We start from the raw sequence: 12,464 nt of genomic DNA, 5'->3' as shown, positions 1-12,464 counted from the left end.
GATGCTTCGACGATGGTGCCCTTGACAAAAAAATACAGCACTAGCATGTGCCCAAGCCCAGCATGTGCATTGTGGCCCAAAATCAAACTTTGGCCAAGGCCTCAACCATCAATAGCCCATGCTAGCACATGGTGCGAGCACATGCCTCAACCATCATTGACAGAAGCTGGCCTTTGGTATGGGCACTTGTCTCGATCACTATTGGCACAAGCTGGCCTTTGGTACGAGTGTCACAAGCTTTAACCTAAGACTCAGAATCTGTGTGACCTTAGGCTTTGAATCACCTCCTTTTATCCTAAGTCAACCTAATACGCAAGCATGCAGGCACTGTTACAATCCCAATCAACTCAAACTTACCTAGTCTACTGACCAAATCCATTTGAACACCAATACCATTAGCTTACTCAATTCAATTGGTCCTCTGACCTACACAACTCAAGGCATTGTCAATTGGCCAATACTTAGTTGCTTGGTTCACTGAACACTGTCATGGTTTGCTAACCACCACATCTTATAAGGCCTTCTTTCTCACCCAACACAAGCACAGTCCACTGATCGACACAATCTCGTGATCCATTGATCACTAAAACTCATGGTCCATTGCCCATCACAAACTTAAGGTTTCAATCTTTAGCCAACTTAGACTCATTTGCCTTTGCCATATGGCTCCACGTTTGGACCTTAAATACTTAGCTTGTACCTCTACTAGGGCACCTGCACCACACAACAAGTGCACATGTTAGTAACTAATCTCAATAAGCTCAACTCAAGTCCTTCAAGATAAGACTCTTTTGGTCTACATGGCCTCACACAACACTATTTCATGGTGTATGCCCCTTTCAAACCATAGTTTCCACATGATTTTTCCCACTATAAAGGCATCACTTGCCTACATTCATCAACACCTTTTGCTAGGTGAGGCTAGACTCTTATGCCCTTTTGGTTGGCATCTAAAAGTCAACTCGAAAGGTTTCCACCTAAGCCAATTTTTATCATGTATCACCTTAATGGCTCATTCTCGAGCCCACATAGCCATGATATCACTTTTCAATCTCTATAGCTTTCTTTGAGCTTATCACTACCTTAATTTCTCAATATCATGCCCACACTTGGGGCCATGTTAGTCCCATCTCCATGCCAAACTAGGCTTTGATTCCATGTGTTATGGGTCGTGCATTCCTTAAACTAAAACCAATGTTCGTGTGACATTAAGACTACTTTTAGTCGAGGTCAACCTTTTGTCGAGTTATTTCTCCATGGACAGGTCATTTTTTATCCCTCAAGCCATATGCTCATGAGCCCTTCTTGGCTTGAACCTTGTAGGGTCACATGCAACATTCTCAATTTTGGTGGGGTGAGAACCCAACTCTTATCATCATAACCAACCTACGATTCTTAAGGTGGCCTTAAGCACCTATCTCTATCAGTAGGCATCAAGGTCTCAGGCATTAACCCGCCTAGCTTATAAGGAAGCACAACCCTAGTTCTCATGATATTTTTTATTTCTAGCATGGTGAGAACCTAACACGATGCCCACCTAGATCATTTGCAAGTTTTCATGCCTAGAACCTAAAGGCATAACATAGATGTTGGTCCGCAGCCTATTTGGAGCTAGACTAGGCTCGTCTTATCCCATGAAACTCATATCTAAAGGCCTCAGGACTTAGCCTCATTCTAGGCTAACTGCATGCATGATGGAGACCTTACATCATGCCTATCCCACCTTATATAACTTGAGTGTCCTTCTCTAGGCATAGCACACCTTCATCAAATTACCATAAGGGTTTAGAGTGTGCCTCCCTACTAACTTACTCATCCCTCAAGCTTAATGGTGCCTTTCCAACATAAACACCATCTCATGATCCTTGGTTACTCATCAATATGGCTCAAGGAGAGGAAATTGAGGGGCATAGTGAATGCTAGCATCTAACCCTATGGTTTAATGCAATGGTATGATACGTGGCATACCGGCCCCGACTGTCATTGGGTTTACCTTGACCCAAGGAGACATCATGCCACAGTCTTAACTTGATGATGCTTACCTACCTAGACATCACATGTGCCTAGGAGTAGCTAACTTTAGACTAGTAAAGGCCTTTCTACCTATTAACCGAGGTGGTGGTGGAGAGCTAACACTAGCCATCCCCTTGTAAAGAGAGTAAGAGATTTTCCAACCATCTTATTAGAAGCCGTAAGACTATCTAAAATAGGGGCACTTTTCTTCCCAGCAATTTCAAGGCCTTTTTTTAGCCAACTTAGGGCCAAGTGACCTTCTTCTTGGTCACCATGATTCCCAGATTCTACTCATTGCTTCACCAACCTACTCAAGGATGCATGCATATGGCTTTGATTGATAGCACTCGATTGGTTACTAGGCTCTAAGGTGCCCATACACTAGCTTGCACTTGTCTGCCCATCTTGTAACTAGGGTACACACTACCTACACACTCTATCAACATCATGTTTCTTTGCTCATACTACACATGCACAATTTTAGGACCACTATTCCAACCACAAGGCCTCAACAATTACTCAGTTAAGGGTCAATCATAGTGGGATCGAGGCATACCAAGGCTTGACAATGACACTCAACTCATGCATTTGCTAGAGTCATATTTTTTAAACTAGGGCACCATCATTGGAGCATCATTGAAGCATCACCAAAGAACCTGACTGGTAGTATTAGGGGTTTTGGTGATTGGTGTAGGGGGACCAGGGGATGTGCGTACATGATGTATGATAGGTGCTGGTTTTTAGCCCTTATATTGGCCTTTATCCCCTAAGGAACCTCAACAACTCACACCCCCTTAAAAAGCATAAGAGCTTTTACAGGTTCGTAGCCAGTAGCTATTCAAGTGTTGGAAATAGGGATGCTTTTTTGAAATGGCCACAAAATCTTCTACACTTCAATTTTTTAGTTAAATTTTTTTATGGATGCCAACAAAAATACAAAGATCACGTCTACCAAATTTAGGGCTAAAACTCCTTCTAAAAAAGTTTCAAAAAATCCTAAACCATAAAAAATTTTAAAAATCATGAATAATAAAAAATGAGTCATCTTGCATGAAACTTCACATGAAGGCTTAGGGGATTGTTATATGAATTTACAAGCCATAAAAATGGCATTGGCATGGTAGAAATATGATGATATGCCTGAACCCACCTACTACCCTATCATGGTGTGCACGGTGCATAGCTCAAGCCCAAGATACCCATGTGTGGTGTGCGACCTAGCATGTGCTGATGGTGTTCAAGGGAACTACCCATACCAAGGGCTAGCATGTTCTAATGGTGGTTGAAGCATGTGCCAAGACCAAGCACCAACATGTCCCAATGGTGGTCAATGCATATACATGTGTCATAGCTTGTAAGCTAATCTAAGCCTAGGGGTTCTCTCTTAAGGGGTAGTTCTAGTTCTAACAAGACAAAGTTGAGGCATGTGTATATGTCACAACCTGTAAGTTGATCCAAGCTTAAGGGTTCTTTTCAAGTCAATGAGTAGCTTTAGTTCTAGTAGGACAAAGTCTGACAGCTAAAGAAACTAGACCTTAAAGAATACTAGAGATCTAGATCATGGGGAACATGTCCAAAATAGTGGTATAAGCAATGATCAAGACTCTAGAGGCTCAGACTCAGTATTTACGTTCGATATCATTAAGCCAAGTTAAAGTGCAAGTGCGAGTGAGCATTATATGAATTTAAAAGCATTAAAAATGGCATTGGCATGATAGAAATGTGAAGATGTGCTTAAACCCACCTATTACCCGATTATGGTATGCATGGTGAGTAGATTAAGCCTAAAATACTATGCTTGGTGCATATCCTAACATGTGTAGATGGTGTTTGAGGGAATTGGCCACACAAAAGGCCAGCATGTCCCGATGGTGGTTGAAGCATGTGCCAAGACCAAGGGCCTACATATCCCGATGGTGGTTGGGGCATGTACATTTGTCACTATCTACAAGTTGGTTTAGGCCCAGAGGTTCTCTTGGAGTCAATGAGTAGTTCTAGTTCTAGTAGGATAAAGTCTGATAGCTAGGGGGACCAGGCCTTAAGACTTACTAGAGGTCCAAGTCACGAGGAACTAGCCCAAAATAGTGGTACAGGTAGTGATCAAGACACTAGTGACTCTAGCATATTGTTTAGGTTCAATAAAATTGAGCCAGGCCTTGGTGCAGGTGCTAGTGAGTGTTATATGAATTTACATGCCATAAAAATGGCTTTGGCATGGTAAAAATATAAAGATGTGCCTAAACCCACCTATTGCTTTGTCATGGTACACATGGTTCATGGCTCAAGCCTAGGATACCCATGCTTGGTGCAAGGCCCAACATATACCGAAGGTGTTTGAGGGATCTACCTGCACAAAGGGCTAGCACGTGCAAATAGTGGTTAAAACATGTGCCAAGACCAAAGGCCAACATGTTTCAGTGGTGGTCGAGGCAAGTACATGCATTACAATCTACAAGCTGGTCTAGGTTTAAGGGTTCTTTTTGAGTCAAGGAACAGTTCTAGCTCTAGTGTGAAAGGGTCTGATAGCTAGGGAAACTAGGCCTTGAGGTGTACTGGAGGCCTAGGTCATGGAAAACTATCCCAAAATAGTGGTATGGGTAGAGATCAAGGCTCTAAAGGTTTAAGCACGATGTTCATGTTTGGTAAAATTGAGCCAAGCCTCGATGTAGGTGCTGGTGAGCGCTTATATGAATTTACAAGGCATAAAAATGGATTGGCATGGTAGAAATATGAAGATGTGCTTGAACCCACCTATTGCCCAGTCGTGGTGACCATGGCGCACAGCTTAGGCCTAGGATACCCACATGTGGTGTGTGGCCTAGCATGTGCTGATGGTGTTTGAGGGAAGCACCTGCACAATGGGCTAACATGTACCAGTGGTGGTCGAGATATGTGCATGTGTCACAATCTACAAGTTGGTTTAGGCTCAGGGGTTCTCCCAAGTCAGTAAGCAATTCTAGTTCAAGTGGCATAGGGTCCGACTACTAGAGAGACTAGGCCTTAGGGCCTACTGATGGCCCAGGTCATGGGCAACTAGCCCAGAATAGTGGTATGGACTATGATCAAGACTCTTGAGACTCAGGCACTATGTTAAAGTTTGATAGAATTGAGCCAGTCCCAAGAGCGGGCACTAGCAAGCAATGTGCAAGCACACAGTCAGACCTAGGTGTTGGCATTCATAATTAAGGTATGAGTGCATGGTCAGACCTAGGTGAAAGCATGCCTAGACACAATCCTAGAAGGATCAAATTTGTGGGCTTTTGAAAGGCACAGTACTGTAACATAATCTGTGACAAGCTAGAATTATGTTGAGTACTTGAGTTTCATAGGTTGACTTAGATAGAGTCAATTCCCTATCAAAGGTCATATGAAGTTTGGCTTAAGATCAAAGGTTGTGACACATGCACTGAGCATCATTTGGTGTTAATGGCAATCAAGGGGTAGACAAATGCCTTGGGTGGAAGGGTCATGATACAAATGCTAGACTAAGCGTCAATGTCATGGGTCAAGAGCTTAAACCTAGCTTTGTGCCTAAGTCAGCCTTTAAACTAAATTTGTGCCATTGACTACCCAACTATGTTGTGTAGTTATTCTATAACTCGACTAGCCTTTAAGGTTTAGGTAAAGGCTAAGAAAGAAATGGTTAAGACAAGAGTAGTTTATTTACTTGTTGAGGTATGTACATTTGCTCTTAGAACATAGTCCCTATGTGTTCTCTATAAAGGCTCTCAAGGCTTAAGTTCGTAATGCTTTACACTCTTGCTTCTTTTACTTGTTGTCACTTGTTGCTTATGTACAAATAAGGGGAAGGCTCTGCTACTTATACTTGAGCCCCTTTGGTACTTGTCATTATAATGAATCTAAGTGTATGGCCATTAAGGCCCTTTTGGATGGTTTTAGGGTGCCCAAGCTTTAATAAGGTCAATTAAGACCTCTCAAGATTTTTGCTAGTTTTAGGCTCCCTATCGAGCCCCAAGTATAAAAGAGTTCGAGCACTTCAACTGAGTGCTCATGCCTAGTGGGTTCTAGAGCCTTCTCTATTTGGGTACCACTCTACCCATAGCTAGGGTCTTTTAGAGGTTTCTTTGTCTGGGTGCTATAGTATCCATCATTATGCCCATGCCTAGCCCTTCTAGAAACTTTGGTGACCATGCGTAGCCCATCTAGAACCTTTGGTGCCCATGCACCTAGCCTACTTCTAAGCTTCTGTAGACTCTTTTACACCTGTGTCATGGGCCAAGAGCTTAAGCCTAGCACCTATATGGCCTTAGGCTAGAAACTGCTATCCATGTGCCTAAGTCAACCTTTTTTCTGACTCTATGCCAAACACTTGTGCCATGCATTCCATTGGCTCCCTAAAAGCTAGGAAGGAGAGTTAAAGCAATTGTATTTCTATTTACTTGATGCTATATACAACTACTCATTGACCTTACAATGACTCCTATGTCTATCTGCAAGTCTCTAAGTATGGCCAAGTCTATGACTTGGTTCCTCTTCTTTTCTTCTTGTTTCTTACAAATGAAAAGGTGGGCCTCTATTTATACTTAAGCCTCCCCGACTCATATGGCCTATATTGATTTAAGTGCATGGCCCCCATAGGCCTTCTAGACCCTTCCTTTGTCCCCAGACATTCCTAGGTTGGCTACGGCCTTTGAAGAATCTAGCTTGTTCCAAGCTTCCCATTGAGCCTCGGGTCTGGAAAAGTTCAGTCAGTCTCACTGAGTGCTCATGCCTAGTGGGTTTCAAAACTTTCCCTATCTAGTTGCTGCTTTACTTATAACTTAGGCCTTTTAGAGCCTTCCTTGTCTGGGTGCTATAATACCCACTATTGTTCCCACACTAGTCCCTTCTAGAAACTTTAGTGCCGGCATGCCTAGCTAGCCTCTAAGCTTCTCTAGACTTTTTTGCACCCATGCACATGGCTTTTCTCCAGGCTAATATAGAGCCTTCTGAGCCTATTTACCCCTACCACTCTTTTAGGGTGTTCTATATCCTTCCAATGAGCAGTCCCCATTCTTGGCTCTAAGTTGCTCACCTCACTATGCTCTTATACCTTAGCCTTGGTGCTGGTCCACACACTTAGGCCTCGTATGTACCTTTAAGACCTTGGTATTGATCTTTCCCTATCTTTCGCTTGCACTAACTTGAACAAGTTGTGTCTCTTGACCCTCTTGGTTAGGGCATATGCATGGACTATGACATTCTCCCCCACTCATTCTAGTAATGCTCTCATTGCTAGGGGATGCCATTTCTTCATCATATACGCATGCTAGAATGATGTCCCACTTTTATCTCGATAGTTCTTGGCACACAATGGTTTTTGGTACACAATTATTCTTGGTACACCTTCACAGTCATCCCTTATTCTGGTCGTGATCCCAATGCGGTTCCTCATGAAACCAAGCTTATCAAAGCATGTAGTGTATTAGCTGGTGATGAGCCATTACCCTCTTATAGTGCTTAGTGGGCCTTTCAAGGCATGTAGCATTCATGTCACATAGACTTCCACAATCCTAGCTTGTCAAAGCATGCAGCATCTTTATGTTTGATATGCCATTACCCTCTCCTCTACACTAAGGGGTCCTTACCCTTTCCTACACTCATTGGGCCCTTTAGGGTGTGCAGCACATATAGGTGTAGGCATGCAATGTTGACATCTAGGCCATTACCCTTTGCTTGACAAATTATCCATCCCTAGAGTCGATGGTTCTCTAAAGGCACACTCACCTTACCTTTATTAAATGCCTGAGAGATCCCCTCTTCTTGGCTCAACCACCATTGCAACCTTAGTTAGTGGACTCTCTTGAAATCTTCACAATGGCTTTAGGTTTCTTTTGTTGTGGGTGTTCCCAGGCTTTTTGTGGTCTTAAGCACTAGAAGCAGTTAAAAGACATGGTCACTGTACCTTCATCTTGGATCAAACCTTGGTCATTGCCTTTTGATACTATAGTTCTTCATCGGTATCCTCTTCCTCTGAAGAACTGCTACTCTCGTCTCCCCCACTCAAGCCCTTACCTTTAGGCATAGCTCTTACGTTGGGGTTGTGGAGACTTAGTGCACTCAACCTCGACCACCAACTTAGCAATGGTAATACTTTTACTTTAAGTCCTGTACCCTATTGCTTCACTTGGCTCTTACCTACAACTTTGACCCTTCTTCATACTCTTCCCACGCAAAGCCTAGCACTCGTATATGATCTTTGGTGCCATCGAACCAGCTTTCATGGATGACACTCTCTCCTTCGAACTCGTCTTTCCCTCTTTGCATATAGGTGGGTGGCTCTCATGCACATCACCCATGCATTTAACCACAAATGTGAAGCTCAAACAAAGGATCTCCTACACATTCCTAAGAGCACTCAAGTGTCCTTGTGCCCTACTCTTGGCACTTATGACCAACAATGCCCACAGCATGCAACCTCACATGCAAGTTAACAACACAAGCAACACACAAGGACATAAGCTACATGTGCACTCTAATTGACACCAACATTAGTTGTCACCAAAGTTTGAAATGTGCTTTCATACCAACTTCAGTTAGAACTGGCTTTGATACCAACTCTTATTGGAATTAGCTCTAATACCAATTATCATAGGCCAAGTGCTTAAGCCTAGTATCCATGCTGCCTTAGCCTAGAAACTACCATCCATGTGCCTAAATCAGCCTCTTTTTTTACTATGTGCCAAACACTTATGCCGTGCATTCCGTTGGCTCCCTAGGAGCTTGGGAGAAAGCTAGAAATGAGAGTTAAAGCAATTGTATTTCTATTTACTTGATGCTATGTACAATTGCTCAATGATCTTATAATGACTCCTATGTCTATCCTCAAGTCTTTAAGTATGGCTAAGTCTATGACTTGGTTCCTCTTCCTTCCTTCTTGTTTCTTATAAATGAGGGGGAGAGCCCTTATTTATACTTGAGCCTCCCAAGCACGTACGACCCTTATTGATCCAAGTGCATGGCCCTTATTGGCCTTTTAGAACCTTTCATGGTCCTTAGACACTTCCTAGGTTAGCTAAGGCCTTTGTAGAATCCAGCATGCTCCAAGCTCCCTATTAAGCCTCAAGTTTGGAAGAATGTGGGCACTCTTACTGAGTGTCTATGCCTAGTGGGTTCTAAAACCTTTCCCATCTAGTCATTCCTTTGCCTATCGGTAGGGACTTCTAAAGCCTTTCTCTTCTAGGTGCTATAGTACTTATACTATTCTAGCATCAGGCCTTTTTAGAACCTTTGGTGCTCCTGCACCTGGCTAGCCTTTAGGTTTCTCCAGACTCTTTTGCAACTATGCACATGGCTTGTCTCTAGGCTAATCTAGAGCCTTCTATGCCTGTCTACCCATACCACTCTTCTGGGGTGTTCTAGATCCTTTCAACAAGTAGTCCCCATTCTTGACACCAGGCTTCTCACCTTGCCATGCTCTTACACCTTAGTCAAGGCCCTAGTCTACACACTTGGACTCATATGTGCCTTTAGGACCTTGGTCTCAATCCATCATGATCATTCACCTATACAAACTTGAACAAGCTGTGTCGCTTAACCCTTTTGGCTTAAGGCTTACGCATGGACCATGACACCCGTGTACCTAACCTACTTTTAAGCTTTTTTAGACTCTTTCATGCCCACGTGTTTAACCTATCTCTAGTTAGTTCTAGGCTTTTCTATGCCAAACTGCCCATACCACATCTTAGGGCTTTTTAGAACCATCTAACAAGAAATCCTTATCCCTGGCACCATGCAGCTCACCTCGAGTGTACTCTTACACTTTGACCTTAGCCTTAGCCCACATACTTGGGTAAAGTATGTGCCTTTGGGGCCTTGGTTTTGATCATTTCTAGTCTATAGTCTATACCATCTCCAGTAAGTCTCATCATATGACCATTTTGGTCTTAAACTCATGCACGATCTGTGACACCAGCATCTACCGAAGAGGTGTCCAAGGCAACAAGTGCTAGTGTCATGGTCCATGAGAAGGACCAGGCCCAGGGTTTCTGACTGAGATAGGAAGTAGTTTTAAGGTAATGGGGACCAAGTCAAAAAGCAAGGGAGACCAAGCCCAAAGGTGTAATAGAGGTCCTAAGGGTAGGATTATGACCCAAAATAGGCGCAAATGCACTGAAACAAGAGTAGGGAGCTCAAGCCAAGGGATTTGGTTCGGTAGCTTTCAAACATACCTAGCCGTTGGTGCAAGAGTAAGCCCAGAATGGGTAGAATCAATCTAGGCATGGGCCCAGGTAGGGGCCCCATGCAAGCACTACTGATGAAGGAATCAAACTTGGTTCAAACTCTTTTCCTAATAGAGTCCATGTAAAATTAGAAATTCCTAATGTAATTCTATTGTAATCTTTTATATATATTAGACTATTTATGAGCCCTAGGATAGGAACAATGTCAACGATTGATTCAAGAAGGCCTTAGCTATAAATAAGAGGTGCCCTCATCCTATTTGTACACATACCACAACTTGAGTATTACAAGTTTACTCTTGCTTATCTGTATTGTTCTCTTTAGCTTTTCATCAAACAGTTTATGTATAGTCTTGTCTAACACTAACTTGGGGTAGCTAGCCATGGTGTTTTGAGTGTTTGTGCACCAATCCAATTGAAGGCTGATTTGGAAAGTTGGATGAGTCCATTCCTGGGTCCTAAAGCGGCATGAGTTAGAGCTTGAGTCTCAGCCCATGACAAGTGGTATCAAATAGGTTCGAAGCGATTTCAGAGTCGATAGAAGTTGGTCTAGAGGAGGTGATCAGTGTTAGGCACTGCTAGAACTATAGTTAGCCTTGAGGGAGGTGTCAACATGTTGGTGTGAGCATTTAATTATATGGTGTGGGCATCCTAGGTTGTTTCTACGCTTGTGTGCAGGTGATATGCCCCATAGTCCACAGGGTGCGAGTGTGTAGTGCAGACCAAGTGGTCGATCAATTGTTGCTATGGTGCTGTGGAAGTGTTGGATATGTTGTGTAAGTGTACAAATTGGTGCCTAACTGAGAGTGCAAGGCATGTTGAGCCATTGTGCAGATTGGTGCCTGACAGTGTGTGTGTGTGTGCTAGTGTGCTATGCTGACAGATAGGTGTAGTAGTTCGTAAAGACTAGGATTGGATGATTGGAGTGCATAAAAAGTTGAGGTAATCTCTTTGGTTTTATGCATTTGTGATTGACAGTGTGCTTTAGGGCTATGGCATGGCTAGGGATAACTAGATAAAAGGACAAACCAAGGGCCTTGATGAGTGCCCACCTACAGACAAAAAAAAAAAAGGTTGGATCAAGAGACATGGTGATGTCCTTGGACACTAAACTATAAAATTATTAGGTTACTATTGTTGATTTAAGGGACAAGTTCAAAGACAAGAAAAGATCTTTGAATAAGGCATTGGAGGCCATGGTGTCAAGCTTGTGAGAGGAGCTAGCAAGGCTCAGGGTTGATCATGCTATGTTGCAAGATGTCATAGTTGTTTGTGTGGTCTTAGAACCAAAGGTAGTAGTGCCTAAGCATTTTTTAGATGGGCAAAAGTCACGAGTAAATATCATGCTGCAATAAAGTGGCATGCAGGGGTCAAGTCAAGCTAGTGTTGTTACGAAATCAAAGACTCAGGTTAAGTGCACCAAGTCTCCAAGGCCTAGGGGAATTGGCCAGAGTATTGGAAACATCGATGTATGTTCCTTAAGAGAGAAAGGGCTACGAGAATGCCTAGATTTCACAAGGTCAATAGTGCCACCGACAGGGGCAAGGAGAAGAAGCCTTTAAGTTGCTTTTTTTGTCATGGTAAACAATGGTCAATGAATGCCCAAGGCGTGCAAGGCTTTTAACCATCAACCGGGTAGAGAAGCTGTTAGTAGGCATGAGTAGTAGCAGTAAGGAGCACTAACAGGCACACAAAGCGATGCTACTTAGTGCATTTTGATTTTGTCAAGTGGGTGAAACCTTTTTAAGAGATAAGGGTAAAGTGGCAATGAAGTGCCATACCATGAGTCCCGAGGTGCAGCTAGATCCCTCAAAAAAAAGTATGTAGTGAGCAACTCAGAGGAAGTAGAGGAAATATCGAATGTGTAGGCAAAAGGGACTAGTGTAGCATATGGCTAATGATACTCAGGAGAACAACTAGCAGAGTACTTATTCGAGAATAGAAGTGATGCAAGGGAAATCTGGTTCGAGGGGTAGAAGACAAAGTTGACGTGCATAGGGGCATGCAATCTAGATGCAGCATCCTATAAGCAATGAGGGTGTTGCTAGAATGAGTGGGGGAGAATGTCATAGTTTGCAAGAATGACCAGGCCTAAGGGTTCTCACTAAGATAAGGGGTGGTTCTAAGGCAACTAAAACAAAGTCAGAATGCAAGGAAGACCAGGCCCAGAGGCGCAATTGAGGTCCTAGTAATAGGACCGTGACCTAAAATAGGTGTACGGGCACTTAAACAAGCTTAAGGAGCTTAGGCCACTCAGGCCAGAGGATT

This window comes from Durio zibethinus, chromosome 11 (genome assembly GCF_047325235.1).
Source record: "Durio zibethinus cultivar Kanyao isolate XHJ-2024 chromosome 11, ASM4732523v1, whole genome shotgun sequence".
NCBI lineage: Eukaryota > Viridiplantae > Streptophyta > Magnoliopsida > Malvales > Malvaceae > Durio > Durio zibethinus.
The sequence above is the reverse complement of the archived record's forward strand: the minus strand, read 5'-3'. Positions refer to the sequence as shown.